Below are 20,529 nucleotides of genomic sequence, written 5' to 3' on the forward strand. Positions count from 1 at the left end.
CTATTTGGGTTTTCTTTTTATTGATTTGCCAATTTCATTATATGTTTTAGATGCTAAATCCTTTGTCATTTACGTAGCACACTTACCTTTCTTTCATTGTAAATGCTGTTCCCCCCTATTTAAAAAGCCTTTCTCTATTCCTATTTAAAAATATATTATCTTACATTTTCTTCTAGAGGAGTTATTACTTCCTCCTATTGACCTTTCACGAGTACACTCCACTGGGAACTAATTTTTGTGTATGTGAGAGTAGGTTAAGGATCAAGTATTATCTTTTATATGGATAGTCCATTGAACAAAAACCATTCTATGTATTTGATTTTTAAAAACAATATTTTTGGGGGTGCCTGGGTGGCTCAGTAGGTTAAGCGTCTGCCTTTGGCTCAGGTCATGATCCCAGGGTCCTGGGATTGAGCCCCGCATCGGGCTTCCTGCTCAGTGGGAGGCCTGCTTCTCCCTCTCCCACTCCCCCTGCTTGTGTTCCCTCTCTCGCTGTGTCTCTCTCTGTCAAATAAATAAATAAAATCTTTAAAAAAAATAAAAACAGTATTTTTTTTACAGCAGTTTTAGGTTTATGGCAAAGTTGAGCAGGATGCACAGAGAATTCTCATACATCCCTTGCCCTCCCACCCCCATGCCCAGCCTCCCCAATATCGACATTTCTTCTTCTTCAGAGCGGTATTTCTAAAATCCATAGTTTACTTTAGGGTTCACTCTTGGTGTTGTATGGACCTATGTGATTTTTGATGCTGATATAAGTGGTATTTAAAAATTTATTTTGAAATGTTTGCTGATGGTACATAGAAATACAATTACTTTTTAAGTGATCTTATGTCCATTAACCTTGCTAAATTTACTTGTGAATTAAATTTTTTTTTTTCTGTAGATTCTTACTGATTTTCTAAAACACTGTCATGTTATCTGCAAATAATGTTAGGTTCCTTTTTTTCATTTTTTCAGGTTTTTTTTTTTTTCATTTTTTATATTCTTAATACCATGCATTTATTTTCTTACCTTAGAGCCCTGGCTATATCTGCTAGTACAATGCTGAGTAGAAATGATGATAAGCCTTATTTATTTATTTTTTATTTTTAATGTGAGCTGAACTTGAGTTTCCAAATTTTGGGGAGGGGATGATGAGGAGAGAGGACATTAAGATAGTGCATTCATACTCTAGAAATTTGATTTATTTGAGAATCTGTTTTCTCTCTCTCTGGATATGGGGTTACTTTCCAGTCTCTTAGTCTTCAGTCTAATGGCCAGAGTGCCTTAACTTCACTGATAGTTAATGGTGAGAGGCACAGAGGTTGCTATTTTTATGGGTTAGTGATTCACTAGCAAGTAATTTGTTTCTTCACTCTCTGTTCCCTCATCTTCTCAAAAGCTGGTACTATCTCAGTTCTCGATAACAAAGAGAACTCAACCTGTCCATCTGGCTTCTCCTTAGTTCTTTGGAGGAAATCCTCCAAGGAACAAACATTACTATGATTAGGTATAAGCCAGGCTCTCTTTGGATTTAAGAGTTGGTTTTAATTCTCAGTTCAATTCTCTACTGCTCTTATCTTGTATCTTGTCCGTACCATCTCTCTCCTTCAGAATCCCCCAAGCACTAGAACCTGCTAGAAGGAATATGGTTGGTAGATGAGGTCTGAAACAGCCATCTTTCTTGTCTTTCATTTAGAAAGAACAGTAACTGTTTTTAGTTTCTTTGTATAAATAGTGAATATCCTCTATTAAGTTGTCTATCTGCTTTTTTCTATTTTCAGATGTTCTGAAAGAAAGTAAATTTTACACACTATAATGGGGAGGAATAAAACCTATTTTCAAGTAATGTCTTTTTCAGAGAGTTAAGTGCTACAGTTCTTTAAAAGAAGATATTACAAACAACTGAATGCTGACTGGTGGGCATTAATGGTTATTTATAGTGAAGACCATGTCTCACAGATTCCTTAAATTCATTTGGAAGGCAATGTTGGTAAGATTCTTGTTAGGAATATGCTTTCTATGAGACTTTAATAGTAGTCCTATTTTTATCTGGGAAGAAATGAACCTTACAATACTAATTTTCTCACTTAATGGATTTTCCTCCCTTAAATAAGCCCAATTCTCTAATCTGGGTTGAGGAGCAGCCTGCTTTAGCCTTTATAGAAAAGTACACTTATATTATATAAGGGAAAACAATTCAAGTAAAATATGATTTTAACCTTTTTTGGAAACTGAAGAAATCAATTCCTAATTTGCCTTCATGTCTCATTCTGGAGATTGCCTTTGCAAAATCTAGGCTTCTAAATTATGCACGAAGTATTTTATATGATGTGCAAGTTGGTGGGAAAGAACATAGATTTTTAAAAAATGCATGAGCGAACACAAAGGATATGTTTTTATTGATTTAGTAAGTATTTCCTTGTCTGCCTACTCTGTGTAGATACTGGCCTAATCACTAGAAAAACTGGTGAGCAAGACAGATGATGTATCAACCTCAGGTAGCTTAAATTTGGGTACATTGGAAGACAAAAAATAAACAAATATATAACATAATATCTGGTAATGACAAGGAAAGAGCATAGAGTTGAGTGCTATTTTAGACGGGACGCTCTCATCTTGAGTAGCAGCTTGTGTATGTATATAGACATATACATATATGTACATATGTATAATTTATTATAAGGAAATGATTCATCTGAATTTGAAATTTGTTACCATTTATTTATATGTACTATTTGCTTATAATTTTATCTCTTCTTTATCTGTGATTATGAGTGTCCTTACTTACCTATATTTACCTATTTTTGTTCTTTCTCATTTTAACATGATTGATTTATTTTATTGGTCTCCTCAAAAAAGAAAAACAAGAAATCCTTGATTTTTATTTATCCTTTCTACATTTTTTGTTATTTTCCTAATTTCAGTCTCTGTCTTTATTATCTTTGCATACTTTCTTTTAAGTTCCTCCCAATATTTTTTCTCACTTCACTGCACAGTAGTAGAATTTTTAGCTTCATTACTCTAGAGGAAGATTTTATTTGTTGACCTCCTTGTTGCTAACTGTACTGTGTGACAAAGGGTTGATCAGTGGGTTGCAAATGGAAGTAATTTGTCTAATTATTGCATTAGATGCTAAAATGGAACTGTGTGTCTTCCCTGTGCTCTTCTTCCATTTCTGCTGGTGGAGGCAGACATGATGGTGTAAAGTGGAGCATCAATTTGAACAGGTGGATGGAAACTATTTAAGGATGGACAACATAATAGAAGGAGCATGGGTCCCTATTGATTGTAGAGTTGTATACCAATCCTCAACTCTCGACATGGACATTTAAAGGAGGGGGAATTTAATACCTATTTTGCTTAAGAGATGTTAATTCTGGGTTTTTGTTACAGCAGTTGAAACTATATCCTAAGTAATAGATCAATGGAGAGGAGCATTCCTGGAGGAAGGAAAAGAAGTACTATGCCCCTCGGACAAAAATATGCGCAGTGTTTCAAGGATGAGCTATGAATTCTGCTTGGCTGGAGCACATTGTGTAAGGAGCTGAGAAGGAGGAAATAAAGTCAGAGAGGTGACAGGAATTGGACTTGTGAAATCTTCTAGATCATAGGTTTTACTGGATTTTATTCTAAGGTTCCTGAGAAGCCACTGGAAGGTTGAGAGTGGGGGGTAGAGGCAAAGGGAGAGGGAGGGAGAGAATCTTAAGCAGGCTCCATATTCAGCATAGAGCCTGATGGGGGGGCTTGATCTCACGACCCTAAGACCATGACCTGAGCCGAAATCCAGAGTCAGATGCTTAACCGACTGAGCCGCCCAGGACCCCCTTTCAAATCGTGACTATTAAATTATTTTTTGAATGAATAAACAGAAATAATCTTCCTATTTCTTTTTCCCTAGATCTCAACATTTTTCCACAGCTGAAGGAAAGGTTCTTGTATTAGGTATAGTGATACTTAGGTGATATACCAAATAAACCTTGACATCTCAGTGCCTTAATATGCTGGAAGTTTATTTCTCATTCAGGTTGTAGACTCTTGCTAGCATTCCTACCTGGGTAACTTTCCATGTGGTCTTTCAGGCCACATTTGCTGTAAAACTTGAGGCTTCTGCCTCCTCTGGGTTTGCAGAGTCCCTTCTGATTGGTCCTAGAGTTGACAACAAAAATGGGAATCATATGTGGAAGCATTTAAATTTCTACTCCTGGGAGTGGTGGCTATCACTCTGTCATGTTTCATTCACGAAAACTGTCATATGGTCACACCTAAGTGCAAGGGAGTCAGGGAAGTGTGGCATAGCTATATAACCAGGAGGAGGAGGAAATGGGTGAGCATGAAACAATTTTCACCAGTTTTCAGTAAGCTTTGTTCATAAATGAATGAGTGAAAGAATGGGTGATGCTTTTAAATTTCATAAGAAAGGAGGACAGATCTAAGAATATAACCTCTTTCTTGCGAAGGTTAGTATTTTCTTGGAGTTTAGTTTGGTGGAATTTAGAGAGTTTAGTTAGTTGGAATATTTAAATTTTAAAGAATGGAGAAAGTTCAAGGGCAATTACTTACTGACAATAGACACAAATAATGTTAAGCCCTTTTATTTAGCCTCTTTCCTCCTACCTATAATGTAATCAATGCAAAATTAAAGTGCTAGGGTGATTTTTCTTCCTTATATACAAATTTGAACTTGGGCTTGATTATTTATTGTATAGAATTCCTTATAACCAGAATAAAAAGTTGAATTGTAGTTATAAACTAAATGAGTAAAGTGGTATATGACAATCTATGTGAATATAATTGTCATCTAAATGCTCACAGGTTGTTAAAGTTAATCTTTCATTAGAGTTGTATGATTTTTAAAATCAACCTCTGAACATAATACCAGAATACTTTAATCTTTTTAGTTTTAAAAGTTCACTGTAAGTTTAATCTTTGTTACATCAAAGGAATTTTATGTTAAAATGCAGTTTCTTTTATACATCTGAAAGATCATTGCCTACATAATCACTTTTTAAGTCATTTGAAAACAGGAATTTCCTATCTCAAATAACTAAGAAAACATTCCATTTTTTTCCCTGGGGCGAAGGATTATATACGTCTTTCCTTCATGATACTGTACCATGTCAGAAAATAGCTACCTTTCTGACCTCCTGATTTATGCTAAGTGTTATTTTGTCCTCAAGTTGCAAAGTAAGTGAGATTACAAATAAATTTGCTAGTTGTTACTCATACTTAGTTGATTTACTACTGTTACAATGAAAAATTTCCAGAGTCCAAATACATAATTTGATAAAAATTAATGAATCTGAGAACTAGAAGATATATAAGAAATCATGTTGTCAAACATTCTCATTTTATAGATTAAGAAACAAGCCTAAAATATAATGTGACTGGACTAAAGTTCTAGAACTCTCTAGCAACAAAGTAGAGATTGACCCACCCATGCTTACAGTTCAGATTTCCATTAACTCATCAAATTTAAACTCAATACATGTAAAATCCTTCTATCAAGCATATATTAAGAGTTTCTTCCTCAATATACGTATACATTCTTTCTGTTCTAAGTCCTATCACGTATTTCATATTGATTTAATGGATTTTTATTTCAAAAGAAGTCATTAAAAATTTCACTCATTACTTTATAATTAACATAGAAAATAGTTTTAATTTAGCACTAAGATGTATTTTTGTTATTAGGCAAATAAGGTGGCCTACTTGAGATTAGTATTAAATATAAGCAATTGAACAAAGAAAAAAATGAATCTTTCACAAAGAACTGTAGCATACAGTAGTTCAGGGTGTTTACTCACTCAAATGAGCAGATATGTTGGTGCTGAAATTCTTCCTGGAGGAAGTATGTTTTTCTATCTTGCACAAAGACGGTGAACAAGTTAGCAGGAGTCCAGTCTTAAAATGTGTTGTAAGATTAGGAAAGAGATATGTGCTACTGTTAAATAAAAACTATCCAGAATTATACTTCTGAATTCCTTCAGAAAACTTGGCTCAGAAAGACTGTTCAAAATTTATTTAACAAATGAGTAGAAAGACAGAGGCTTCAAGATTTAGAGTGGAGTCAAAACATTTCATAAGATTTGGAGATATTTAAATGAACTGATTTTAAAGAAAGAGAAACCTAATAAGATATTGGCAATCCCTTTTGCTTTTACTAAGGGCATTTTGTATCTTCTCTTTTAATTTAAAAGAAACTAAATAAAGTTCTCCATGAAACACAGTTTCTGAAATTCAGAGAAAAACCTTGCTAAAAAGTTTTGTGTTCATTGCACTTAACAAATCTCCTTTTTGTAATATTAACAATGAAAAGCTTAACATTATTTTGAGTACTTTGTTCTGACTAGCACATTATAGTGAAATACAATGTGAGTTGGCACTTATCTTTGCAAAACCCTAACAACATTCTAGATTATTCTTTCAGGTATTTGGAGCAAGTCTGCCATGCTTATATGTAGAAAGCACTAAGGGCTCTATGTGCTCTTAAGAAATTTAATTCTTTTGTCGGTGAGGTCTCATAAAAACACTGGATAATGCACTTTATAAAATTAACAATACAAATGAAATTTTAAAAAATATTTTAGCTGTTATGCTTTATTTGATATCATGAATCCTTTTAAAAATTCTTAGGAAATATGCCAGCTTATTGTTCAGACTTTGCAAAGACATTCAATGGTCTAGTCTTCCAGTTCTCTGAGAAAATAGATGAAAAGCAATTCTGTTACCAATGTACTCAATGTGTTTGAAAGAGTAAAATGGCCTTGCTTACCTCTACAACCATTCTTCCAATCATTGTCAGCCATTTTGAGCTGATTATAATTTTTCAAAACACCATAGTTTGGTGCACTCCTTTTTTTCCACCTGGAATTCCATCTATATTTGCCATTCAGAAATGTAGTCAATTAGAGTTTGTCCAGGAAATATTCATTTATGCCCCTTTAACCTTTATGGGAAGAATTTACTTCCCTACTCCATTGATCTCAGGCACAGCCATGTGACTTGCTTTGGCCAATGGGATATTGAAAAATAAAATGGTAATACAAAAATACTTGGAACTAAATGATAATGAAGATATGTACAACATATTAAAACTTGTGGAAACTGTTAAGCTTTTCTAAAGAGGGAATTTTATAGCCTTAAATGTCTATATTAGAGAATAAGTGACTCTAAAAATACTCAATGGATTTCACAAAGTTAGAGTCACTGAAATTTCCTGTTCTTGCATCCATATTCTTGCTCAGGACCTGAGTTATTATTATTTCTCTCTCTCTCTCCCTCTCCCTCTATCTCATGTTGTCAAACATTCTCATTTGTTGTTATACACGTCTTTCCTTCATGATACTGTACCATGTCAGAAAATAGTTACCTTTCTGACCTCCTGATTTATGCTAAGTGTTATTTTGTCCACCAAAATAACATCAGTGTCCACCTAAAGTTATTTCTGGGTGCCCCAAGTGAGTAACTTTCTCATGTGCTCACATGGTCTTTCTTGCTCTGCAACTCAGACTGCCTTTTTTCTTTGAATTCTACTTATATATGTTGAAGGTTACTTACCATTGTCACCATTGTGGTATTTTTTTATGGGTGCTTGAAAAAATGAGCTCCTGGGATTTTTCTTTCTATTGTGTTTAGCAGCTTTATTGAGATATAACTTACATCCCATAACATTCACTCATTTTAAGTATATCATTCAATAATTTATTTGTATTTTCAGAATTGTACAACCATCATTACAATCTAATTTTAGAATGTATCTCTCACCTCAAAAAAGAACTGTGCCCATTTATAGTCACTCGCCATTCCCAAAGCCAGGCCTAGGCAACCACTAACTTGTCTTTTCTGGACATTTCATGTAAGTGAACTATACCACATGTGGTCTTTTGTATCTGACCTTTTTCACTGAACATAATGTTTTTGAGGTTTATCCATGTTGTAGCACGTATCATATTTCCCTCCTTTTTATTGCCTAATAGATTGGCTTTGAGATTCTATGGCAAGAAAAATTAGGTAACTGATTTCTTGAGATAATTATTGGACTGTCGGTACAAGCAGTGCTGCTTTGTAACTCATGAAAAAAATATATCAGTGAGTTAAGGAGAATGTGATTTCCCTTTCCTTCAACTCTGCATAGAATATAGCATGACCTTGACTCTTCAAGAAATGACAGAATTCAAACCATCAATAGCACTCTTGGCATAGATGTTGGTATTCCCATGTTGAACTAACAATTTAGTTAGCTTGCTCAAGTTAGTATAGCTAGTAAGTGCCAAAGCCTGGATTCCAACTCAAGAAGTCTGAATTCGGAGTCTTACATTAGGATATACTGGACACTGATGGCCAGAACCAAAGGTGTAGCCATGATTCCAACAATAGGAACATCTTTGATTCCCATCACTGGCCATTTTGGCCATGAAAAAATCATGCTGTCTTTCTCTTATTTTAGGATTCTTCAAAATAGAAGAATATTTTAATGTAGCCTAAAATGACTAATGACCACACAACATTTTGTATTTTAGTAAAACAAATGGAAATGGTAGCTTGAAATTATAAATATTACCTATCTTTCATATACTAATGGTCCATTGTTTAAAATAAGTTTAATGTACAATCTTATTTGATCTTTATTAAAATCATCAAAGAAAGTAAGACAGCTAGTGGTGAGTACCTTATATGTGCCAGGCATGATTCTGACATTTTTTATGTATTGTCTTTTCTAGTGATCATAACAATTCAGTGAAGAAATACTATTTTCCTTATTTAATAAATGAGGAAATACTATTTTTTTTTAATTTTATAAATGTAGCAAATTAGTCTCAGAGAGGGGAATAGCTCACTACAGGCCTCATGACTGATAGGTGACAGATCTTGGATTGGAACCCTGTGTCTTTCCTTCCAGTCCTTCCATTTTCTTTTACTTTCATGAAAGTAAATGGTTGAAAGCAGATTAGACGGATAAGGATGCATAGAAGCTGTGAAAGAAAGGATGATTCTTGGGGCGCCTGGGTGGCTCAGTTGGTTAAGCGACTGCCTTCGGCTCAGGTCATGATCCTAGAGTCCTGGGATCGAGTCCCGCATCGGGCTCCCTGCTCAGCAGGGAGTCTGCTTCTCCCTCTGAACCTTCCCCCTCTCATGTGCTCTTTCTCTCTCCCTCAAATAAATAAATAAAATCTTTAAAAAAAAAAAGAAAGGATGATTCTTCCACCAAGGTTCAATTTTGTGGATTTTTCATAAGCTATGAGACATTTGTGTGGTGCATGTGTAAAGCTGTGTTTGCACTCTGTATGGAATTTACCTGGGAGTTAATTATTTCTAGTCAGCCAATATTTATTGAGCAGCTATGATTAAGTTACTAGATTACTGTACTGATGTGAAGCCAATAAACTAAGGGAGAGAGAGAGAGAGAGAGAGGGAGGGAGAGAGAGAGGGAGGGAGAGGGAGAGAGAGAGAGAAATAATAATAAAAACTGCCTTCCTTGAAACCATAAACTCATTGCTTGTGTGAATTCAATCTTTTCAAACATAATTGAACTTGCTCACACCGTACTGTATATGTGGGGATAGACCAAATATCTTATCTTGCAGCAAACGTGAAAATTGATTTTGACATAATATTCTCTATCTAACATAAAATACAGAATCACTGAATGTTAGAGGTGTGAGAGAGGCCTTAAAACTCATTCAGTCCAGTGATTTTTCAAACTTGACTGCACAACAGAAATCAACCAGAGAATTTCCTAAACCCCAGGCTTTGAGATTCTGATTCAGCATTCTAGGATAGGTCTTTGAGTCTGAATTTTTAATAAAAATTTCCGGCTAGTGAGTGTCAGGTTTGTAACAGGCCCTTAAAAACCATTTAGTTTAAACATCAACATTTAAAGGTGGGAAAATCGAGACTCTGATAGATGAAGTCATTCTAATAGCTTCAGTGTATGTTTCCAGAAGACAAGGCTGGCCTGATATTTTGTCAAATATGTTGGTATTGAGGCTTCCTCAATAACTGCGTGTCGTCCATACAGAATTTAAATGAAAGATATGAAAATTTATATGATTTTCTATTTTAATGAGAAGTATGTGAAAATATCTCAGAACATTAGCCTCAATGCTTGATAGAACTGTGCTAAGAGAAAGGTTATTTATACTTTCATTTTATCAGATAGCACTGATCGATTTCAGATCTATACAGACATACAAAATGACAAAAGGGTGTCATTCTGTAGAAAAGCAGAATTTGTCTTAAAATAGTGACTTTTACTAAAAAGTTGATTTTGTTATTTTGATTATTGATTTCTACTTGTCACTGCATGTGATAAATGGGATATTCATATTACAATTCTCATGAATCATCATTAAGTTTAAGGACAATGAGATTAAAAAGTGTTAATATTCTTATTGAAGCACATTAAGTTTGCCCTCTATTTTTTCCCATTCTATTAAGAGATAAAAATATGATGTTGCATTTAGCTTTTTGAGATACTGTATTTGTAGTGAATGTATAAAATGGATAAAATCAATATTTATAGGAATATTCCAATGAGTATTATTTTTATTCTTGTACTGTTAAGATCTCTTAGTGAAATGTATAGGCATTTTATGGTGGGAGAGGCTTGCATCTTTGGATGTAGTAAGGGGTAAAGCAGGAGTTATTCAGAGAATAAATATTCCCAGAGAAAATTGTTGCAGTTATGGCAATTCACTCACATACTTTCCTTGTTGAAGTTGCCTCATTGTAAAATGTGTTAATGTTAACTACCATATTGTGAGGTATTGTGGGAAATTGATTATGCATGCACATACATGCACACACAAACATATTTTGAACCAATTGTCTTTTTGGTCAGTGATGCTTATCAGTCACAGTTATCACTATTGGTACTTAAATTTGTTCATCATTCAGTCATTCATACAATCACTCATTTAACAAACATATATTGAGTGTATACTATGTATCAGGCACTAGAGGTGCTTAGTGGAGCTTTCAACAGCCATACCCAGCAATGAAGACAGATATTAGAGTCATGGACCCACCTCTATACACATTAGAACTTCTAAGGGCTGCATTCTAGGTGTAAAGATAAAGTAGAAACAGAGAGGTCCTTGCAAAGAATTTCAGTTTAGCTTTGAATGATCTTAATCTCTGAAATTGGGTTAAGAGGCTCCCTGCAGGCCTGTGCCCATAGGAGACTAAAGGTAGTATACTTTAATCCTTTCTGGAGGAAGATAACATAATTTTAGGATCCAAATGATTTCTACCAACAATTTTTCAAACACAATGCCTGACACTAAAAACCTAAATAAGAAGAACTAATGTAGAAAAAAGAAAACAGTAAAAACACTGTAACAGGTCTTATGATATTGACTGCTGGTGGTGGGAAAAGATGTTCTGGTGAGCCTATGGGACTTTCCAGCTGGAAAATCACAAAAACTTCCTAGAGTTCTGGAAGAAGGTCATGCCATATATACTGGATAATTACATGCCTTTTGAAAGATAGTTTCTGAAATGCCCTTGAGCACTAATATGGAATGTCTGTATAAGACCATGAGACATTGGATGTCTTCTTGCAGGATTGTCCGTCATGAAACATGTGAGATCTACCAATCATAAGGTCAGGCAAGACCAGTACCAATCTGTCAGAGATGGAAGTGCTAAATCCAGATTGAACATGAGGAAGACTCAATAACACAAGCAAGCTGCATGAACAGGTAGCCCAGACACCCACCTCACCTACTACTGTTGTCTGATCCCCTTCCTCAGCTCACACCCACAGCCACTGGAGGAATCCTTGCAAGCAGCTGATAACAAAGAAAAATTCCTGAGCTTTACATATGGGTTGGCTTGGTATCTGGGGGCAAGTTAAAAATGGAGAGCTGCACAATAGTTTCATTCAGGAGACGGCCTTGAAAGACCACTGCAAAGGAAAATCATTCCAATAGGTAGAGCTTTACACAGTGCACATGTGTGGCCCACGATGAGAATATGTGAGGGTCATGGGCAGTGACAAATGGACTTGCCTGTTGGTCAGCAATCAGAAGGGAGACCGACAGAGAGATCAGAGATAAAAAAGGACTGGGGTAGAGGTATATTCATGGATATATGAAAGTGAGAAAAAAGTGTGAAGATTTTTGTGTCACATGTTATCTCTATAAGAGAGCATCTACCATGAATGAGGCACCAAACAAGTTAGACCAAATAGACCAAACCAAGCTGGCAAAATGATTTGGCCTGTTGGTACGAGCTAGCCTCTGTTATTGGCTAACTCTAGTGCTTTACCATGGGTACATGAATGAAAAAAACCACTTTGGCAATATCAGAAGCTATTTTGAGCCAGCATCATGAGATTGCACTTCCCCAAGCTGATTTACCTAATGCAGCTGCTGAATGTCCAACCTCCAGCAGCAGAGCCAACGTTGAGCCTCCAATATGGCACCATTCTACATTAGTCCCGTGTCTCCTGAAAAAGCCAGCAATTTGTATTGGCAGGAATTAATATGTTTTCTCAATATGATGTGCCTTTCCTACCTGCAGAGTATGTACCAGTACCACCATCTGAGAGTTTATGGGGAATTTGATTTCTGACATAGGATCCCACATAACATTGCATCAGACCAGGGGACCCACTATATTGCAGAGGACTTATACTCATTTTTAAAAGGGGTAAAAGATATATATATTCTCTCTCTCTCTCTCTCTCCTGAATGGAAGATATTTGTCAGATACATGTGTTGTGAATATTTTCCCCCCAGTCTGTGGTTCACTTGTTTATTTTCTTAATAATGGATTTCAATGAATAGAAGTCTTTAAATTTTGTTGGTGTCCAATTTATCAATTTTTTTTATGGCTAGTGCTTTCCATATCTTTTTAAAAGCCACTATTATTTTGAGTTTTCTTCATAAGGCAGCTAAAATTGATTCTAGCTGATATGCTTTTTCATAGTAACAAAATAAAACAAAAAATATGTCAATTTTCAGTTGAAAATGAATATATTGGTTCCTTAAATGTGAATTTCTTTGATTTTATTAACCTCTTTAGATCTCAATTGATAACTGGTAGATGTGAATTTAAATTTTAAGCATATTTCATAGCATAAAATATGAAGCAGATTTTTAAACCTCATAAAATTTGCTCAGCATATTTAATTAACTGAACAATGTATTCCAATATTAGTGTAAATATTTGAAAACTAACTATATAGTTAATGTTTTGGAAATTTTTTATGTGTGATACACTCATATATTAGTCTTTCCTTATAAGTGCCAAATAGATTTTCAACATTGTAAGCTTTCTGATAATGTTGTGTGTGTGTGTGTGTGTGTGTGTGTGTGTTTGTATTTGAAATGGAAAATTCACCAAAAGGGAGCTTTTAAAATAACAAATATAATATTTTTATACACTGCAAAAGAGAATTCAATCTAAAAGTATTAGAACTCAGTATAAAAGTATATTCTTTAAATAAGAAAATCAAATGGTAAGAAAGTTGTATTCAGTTTAACATGCAGAAGAAATCTGTGTACATGCTAAAAATAGAAGCCTTGATACTTAGCAGGATAATATTTGCCATTGATTTAATATTCAACACTTACATTTATGCTGAAATGGTAACACTTTACTTGTAAAAACACTAAGCTGCTTCTAAGTAAAGCACTGAAGTAGGTTGGTAATAAGTTAGTAAAATAGATTTCAAAAGGAAACATTTATACTTGTATCCTTTAAAAATATATCTAACTACCAATTTTATAGTTTTTAATTAATTTGCAAGGTGACATCTATAGCTGATTTTTAAAATATACTGAAAATATCTTTTCCCTGTGTCTCAATTTCTGCAATGCATTTCTTCTACTGTTTAAAAGAATATTTTTTAATGGTGAATAGCTTGCACCCATTTTTTTCTGCCTTTTTTTTTTTTTTTTTGCTATCATTAGTTAATCTTGAACTGATCTATGTTGCGTGAGTTAAATCCTGGCTACACTGTGTATCATTACTATGTGAATTTGAACAATTACTTAATATATGACATCAATATATTAATAATACATAACTCACAAAATTGTTGTGAAAAGTAAATAAAATTATGCATGTAACTGGCTTAAAATAACACCTGGGCATTTGGTAAGCATTAAATAAATGTTGACCATTGTTACAAGTATTATATGCACATACATATATGTCTTAGTCTATCTGAGCTGTCATAACAAAATACTATAGACTTGGTGGTTTAAAAAATAGAAATTTATTTCTCACAGTTCTAGAGGCTGGGAAGTCCAAGGTCAAGTTGCCAGCAGATTCGGTTTCTGGAGAGAGCATTCTTTGTGGCTTGCAGATGGCTGCCTCTTCCCTGTGCCTACACATTGGGGAGGGGGAGAGGGAGGGGAAGGAGAGGGGAGGAAGAGAGAGAGAAAGAGGGAGAGAGGGGAAAGAGGGAGAGAGGGGAAAGAGGGAGAGAGGGAGAAAGAGGGAGAGAAAGGGAAAGAAGGAGAGGGGGAGAGAGGGAGGGAGGGGGAGAGAGGGAGAGAGGAAGAGAACTCAGTCTTTTTTTAAGGCACAGTCCTATCTGATAAGGACCCCGCCCTTATGACTTGATTTAACCTTAATTACCTCCTAAAAACCCTGCTTTTAGGTTCATTCACTTTGGGGGTCAGGGCTACAACATGGGAATTTTGGGAGAACACAATTCAGTCCACAGTACTATATTTATAAAATATCTGTCAATTTTATTTATTTTATGGAAGGATTTATATGTATGGAATGATTTATAGATATGTATATAAAATAAATATTTCTTATAGAAATATAAAAGACATTTATAAATAGTTTTATTTGTATTTAATATATAATATAATATACATAAACCTTTCTTAGAGAAATGTAAATATACAATGAAAATACCATATGATTTTGCTCATATGTGGAACTTAAGAACAAAACAAATGAACAAAGGGGAAAGAATAGAGAGAGAGAGAGAGATAGGCAAACAAAGAAACAGATTCTTAACTATAGAGAACAAACTGATGGTTTCCAGAGGGGAGGTATGTGGGGGGATGGGTGGAATAGGTGATGGGGATTAAGGAGTGCATTTGTTGTGATGAGAACCAGGTGATGTATGGAAGTGTTGAATCACTATATTATACACCTGTATGTTCACTAACTGGAATTTAAACTTAAAAAAGCAATGAAAACTAGATTTTTTGCATCTATTCATCCACAGTGACTGTGATTTTTAAAGAATGGCACAAAAGATGCTATTGGGATTCCTACAATGCTTATGCAAGACCAGATGACTCATATATACACACAATTTAGAGGTTTCCTCCTATTTTTTTCTCCTTTTTTTCCTACTTTTTTCATCAACTCAGTTTGCTACAAATGACAACACATTCATGAAGAATTGCTCTTCTTTTTTTTTTTTTTTTTAAAGATTTTATTTATTTATTTGACAGAGAGAGACATAGCAAGAGAGGGAACACAAGCAGGAGGAGTAGGAGAGGGAGAAGCAGGCTTCCCCGCGGAGCAGGGAGCCCGATGTGGGGCTCGATCCCAGGGTCCTGGGATCATGACCTGAGCCGAAGGCAGACGCTTAACGACTGAGCCACCCAGGCGCCCCAAGAATTGCTCTTCTATACACTGTTAATTTTTCCATAAGGAAATACAAGATCATATACTTGGAGTTTCAAATGTAATCCCAAAGAGATATCATTCTCTTCTTGGTGAGGGTTGAGGAAAAAGAAAATAAAAGAGACTGTGTTGGAGGATGAAAGCAAATAATCACCCAGAATGTGAATTTGGGATCGAATGAAGTAGTTTCTTTCAAAATGATTTTCAGAATTGTCCTGACACCTTTTGTTTCACATCTGATGAGAAGCCAAAGGAGTGTCAGTGTTGTCTAGCTGAGCTTCTAACCCTATCTAGCAGGTATTGCTGGGTATGAATGCTGCTAATCCAACAGTGAATGCATTGTAGAATCACTTTCCTTTTTGAAAATTATTTTTATAATATTTTGTATTCTTTGGGTACTGGGTTTTTTCCCGTGTGGTTTTTATGGTTAAAGTCAGATTAATGTAAAGTTTTTCCTTACATAGATATATTGGAAAAGAATGAAGATAATATATGCTCTATCTCAGAAAGAAGAAATATAGGTGACAATAGTAGGAGCTCTAAGGTTTAGAGTTTTAGATTTTGCAGGAATCTTACTATTTTGGGACAAGGCATTTTATAGAAGGCTGTGAAAATTATGCAGTTTTATTTGTCTACCATGTTTTTTTTTTATTATTATGTTATGTTAATCACCATACATTACAACATTAGTTTTTGATGTAGTGTTCCATGATTCATTGTTTGCGTATAACACCCAGTGCTCCATGCAGAACGTGCCCTCTTTAATACCCATCACCAGGCTAACCCGTCCCCTCACCCCCTTCCCCTCTAGACCTGTCTACCATGTTTATTAAATGATAGTAATATAAGGTCATAATACCTAATTGTATCTTTGCTTTGCTCCTCATTGCCCTGTCACTTTCTCAGTCCTTCTATCCCATGGTTTCCTCACCTATAAAAAAGAATAATAATAATACTGATGTGTCAGGTTTACTGTGGTTATTTAATCCTTGAGACCATATGTAGAAATGTACCTGGCACTATGTAAACAGTAATTTTACATATTACTTTTAGATTATTAGCCATGTTTTCTGTAATTCCACTTCTCTGTTAAATCTGATAACAGAAGTGGCTCAGTGATGCTGTTCCTGTTCAATCAGAGTATTCCATCCTTCTTGTTGCAGTAATAGGCTTGTTTGAACATACAATGTAAAATGGACCAGTCCGAATCTCTTGTGGACTTATTTTATTTCTGCACTTTATTTTTATTTATTATTCTCTTAAACCAAATTCAAGCTTTGAAAATAAAGTTGGGGTTGTACCAGCAGTGTCCATCTTTCAAGAAAAACAAGGGGGCAGGGAGAGAAGAGAGAGAGAAACTTTGATAATATTTGGCATATGAATCCATTTATGCCGGAAGGAAACAAAATCTACTCCTAGACCACTTAGTGGGCCATTATTTTTTTTTTCTCCCATCCTCACTCCTTCCTTCTTTGTCTTTCACCTTTATTTCCTTCATTTTTCTTTCTTTTTTTCTCTCTTCTTTTCTTTACATTAGTTTGAATTGATTTTCTGTCACTTGCCATTCAACCAATGCTTAGGTTTTATCTAATGAAGAAGTTAAAATAATAATAATTTTGATATAGATTTAAAGGGGTTAAATGGGGACTAATGCGGTGCAGACACGGTACTGGGATCTGAGGTAATTGTTTCATTATGTAATATTGAGTCAGTCATTTCAAACAGTAACACATATTGTATATATTTAACCTTAATATAAATTATTTATATGATAAACTCACCCTAAGCATTACCTGCTTATACAACAAAATTTATCTTGCTTCTTGAACTTTCTTCTGCTTATCATGAAAGACATCATAATATAATAAACATTTAATCAAGGAATTCACTCTTTTGTGTAATACACATACTGAATGAAGTTTAATGTCATTAATTGAATTTCAGTAAATCATAGCTCTTGTTTAGGTGAGAATCAATCACTGAAGAACAAAGTCATTGATTTTTCTCCATAAACATCAAACTAATGTTTACAAAGATAAAGAATACTAAGTTTGGAATCTTGTAGGTTTGGACTTATGAATAAAAACACTTGGCATACTTAGAGACTCACAACAGTCAAATGGAGTGAGGCGATTATCTGATAACAGTTTTCAGAGAAGAAATCTTAGCATTTGCCAAGTTTCATGGAAAATCTACTAGAATGATTACTACCATGGCAATGAATGCAGAACATGACATTCAAAGTAACTCATGAAGTTCAGTTTTCTTTGTGTACTTGCAAGAAAAAGTACTTAGAGGAAGAAGTCTTACAGTGAATCAGATTGAGTATCTTAAAATGTTGTTAGCAAATAATGACATATTGGATCTCATTGAAGGCCTCTTCACTGTCATATTGTCCAGTGGAATATGTCTGTATTAGCATGGACCTAACACAACATATTCGACAAATCCTTGTTAAGCCACTGAGAAAAATAATGGTTTTATAATACAGGGAAGCCAGGAAACTTACATTTCAGGACCTACCTTTTAAGACTGTCAAAACCTCTGGATTAATTCACTGACTTTTCCATATCTCTTTTGTCTTTATTTGATCAAGAAGATATACTTTCAGAAATTTGTTTTTCTTATTATACTTGGGGGAAGAGAAAGATACTAAAAAATGTTTATAATTCTACTTTAAAACTCTGGATCTCATTTATCTTTCAAATCCAAGGTTAGGTTCTACCTACTTCCCAAATCTTTGTCTGACCTACTCTTTCTTTGTTCTGAGATTCTATATTATATCTACTAGTCATTTAGCACTCATTGTTGAAGCCAGTGGGGGTGGCAATAAAAATTACACCACCACTGTACCCCAAATTCTGAAGCAATTAAAAAGACAAATGGGCAGACAGGAGATAAAAAAAAAAATATATCACCTTCCTTAGTGATAAACTTGATGTAGGTAAATGTGGCTTATATCTTACTGGCAAATGGGTTTGTTAATACTATTCACCAGAATATTGTAAATCTGTAGTAGAGATATCAGCTGCTTACCAAATCTCCACATGCTTTTCAATGTTACCTAGCCCCTTTGCAGTTAAACTGAATAATGTCACTAGCTCTAGACATATACCATATGTTATTCCAGGCTAAAGCATTTAAACTCTACTGTGCCATCAATTTTTCTTCACCTTAGCAACATCGCCGGATGTTTACATGTTCAAATGGTACAGTGGCAAGATGTAAGACACCTGGATGCCTGAGTCATTGCTTAGAAATGAGTCACCCTGTAGAGCCGCTGATCTAAGCTTTGTTATGTAAAGCCATTACAGTTTTGTTATCTCAGCATTGCCTAGCTTAACATACTTAAAACATTCCCACCTAGTCCTTTGGCGGTGGCAGAATTTCCTCTATAGAATGGGACAGCAGAGTGGAATGCATTCACTCTGTAGGGAGCACATTCTGTCTCCCAAAGGAGAAAGGACAGCAAGTAGTGGCTGGGCTAAATGTGCACAATTTCTTTTCAGCAACTCATGGGTCATGTGTGGGGTGGAACGAGTGAAAAGATGCAGTGATAGTGGAGATCTTGCCACAGAAAATAAATATCAGGAGTGTGAAGAAGAGTTGGACTCCCCTAACATTCTAGCTGTTCTTGTTCTCTTCGTCCACTGGATTTAATGAATAAACCTGTGGATTACCAGTGTTGTGGCTGTTCACCCTTTGGGGGAAGACATCATCAGCCTACAAAGGCAGTCCCCCTTCTTCCTTCATGAAGCCACTTTCTCTGTATAAAACACTATAACTTTGGGTATTTTTCTGGGACCATTGATGGATAGTATAATTTTGTTGCCACAAGGCTCTGAAATTGGACCCCCTAAAAAATTCAGTATTAAATTAACATTTAGGTCACACTTTTATAAACACTGAAAAATTTATTTCCGTGTCTATTTCTCTTACCATTTTGTTCCAAAATAGCCTATCAGTAGTTTGTAACAACATTACATGACCATGTTAAGATATGCAAATAATGAAGTGTCAACAGAGAGTTGCCCCAAATGTGCAACATGAACCCCTTCACATTCTTGATCACTGGGGAGAAATCAACATTCAAGGAAATTAAGTCCTCTTGCAGGTTAAATTACCAAACACAAAAATGCAAAGAAATTGAAGTTAATATCAAATGATCTTGTCTCTGGCTATGAATTTCAAAGAAATTAAAGTGCAAAGTTTATCCTTCTCTTTTTCTCTTTTCCGTCTCAACCAGAGGGATTTCTTGTGTTTGGGGTGATACAGGACTTCTTCAACAGCCTTACCCAGAGGGAATTCAGAAGTTAATTAATTGAATGCCAACCTTTTAAGTGCCTCACTTTTTAAGAGTCCAAATACTTTATAGAGCACGCATGATAAGTATAACCCTAACCCCAAGCCTATTGAACTTAGAAAATGAAGCATTCCCCATTTAACAGAAGTTATTCCCGGCCAAATTTTTTGCCAAAAGGTATTAGGGAAGACTCAGTCATTTGAGTGAAGGAGAGGAAAATAGGGATAGCTCCTACCCTCAAGGTTTAGTCACTAGGATGACGGTTAATTTATACCAGATGTCTGGAATTCATGACTGTGAATCTAAACACAAAAGTAGAATTCCCACATTAAAAGGTGAATTTCGGCATCATATCATTTTCATACCTTTGGGAAATGTGCTCATGCTTCCTGTTCATGCATGATGAGAGACATATCTGGCACAGTGTCTAGATTAGTCTGCTCCTGTAACAAACTATCCTATGATCTCAGTGGTTAAACAAAAAATTTTTTAACATGTTACCTCCTGCTCACTTTAGATCACCTGTGGGTCTGTTCCATATCTCTTTTCATTCCAGGATCCAGGCCGAAGAATCTTTGCTTATTTGGAACATGCTGCTTTTATAGTAGAGGGAAAAGAGTAAGAGATGGAAA

Source organism: Phoca vitulina, unplaced genomic scaffold, assembly GCF_004348235.1.
Source record: "Phoca vitulina isolate PV1807 unplaced genomic scaffold, GSC_HSeal_1.0 scaffold76, whole genome shotgun sequence".
Lineage (NCBI taxonomy): Eukaryota > Metazoa > Chordata > Mammalia > Carnivora > Phocidae > Phoca > Phoca vitulina.